A 571-nucleotide genomic window follows, 5' to 3' on the forward strand; every position below is an offset into this window, starting at 1 on the left:
CACCACCCCAACTCTCAGTTAGCAGTAAATATGTGCATGGATCTTCCTTCAGTTCTCATTGAATATTTCTATTTCTTATTAAAATTAGTAAGACAAGCCGAAACCACAGAGGCTTGAGAATACAGATGTAATATTCGAGAAAATACGTAATTCAGGGGATAGGAGTTAGTCGTTTTCACACCAACGTTAATTTCTAGGACGGAATCACGCATCGCGCTATACATTTAATACAGTCTTGATAGACGTTAGTAACGAAACGCGTATACAATTACAAACATGAACAAAACGTAATAATTCTTCAATACCTGCTTTACGGTACACTTACGGGATATTTTATTGATCATTTCTTGATAGAAATTCAAGTGCAAATGAAAACAATACTTACATATAAAGTTACCGAGAGTAAAACTCTCACATTTTGTCGTGTTTGAACATTTACCTTGGCACACACATTATTTTCTCGTAAATGACGTATATAAATAAAAATATTTTTACAATTTAATATTTACCAACCTTATCTTCTAGAACGTACTCTATTACTAAGTCCCATTGAAATGGTAGCAAAATTCAA

General features: G+C 32.9%; 1 long non-coding RNA gene across 1 annotated transcript in view; it reads right to left on the bottom strand.

Annotated features, from left to right (window-relative positions):
- The window catches only part of LOC106819548, a 9014-nt gene extending 8449 nt beyond the window's left edge, over positions 1 to 565 (bottom strand). Inside the window, exon 1 of the long non-coding RNA XR_001395449.1 lies at positions 288 to 565. This is a non-coding gene — a long non-coding RNA (uncharacterized LOC106819548). The remainder of the gene's footprint in view (positions 1 to 287) is intronic.
- Between the last annotated feature and the right edge of the window lie 6 nt (positions 566 to 571).

The sequence above is a fragment of the Priapulus caudatus genome, unplaced genomic scaffold, assembly GCF_000485595.1.
Source record: "Priapulus caudatus unplaced genomic scaffold, Priapulus_caudatus-5.0.1 Scaffold3674, whole genome shotgun sequence".
Taxonomy (NCBI): Eukaryota; Metazoa; Priapulida; class Priapulimorpha; order Priapulimorphida; family Priapulidae; genus Priapulus; species Priapulus caudatus.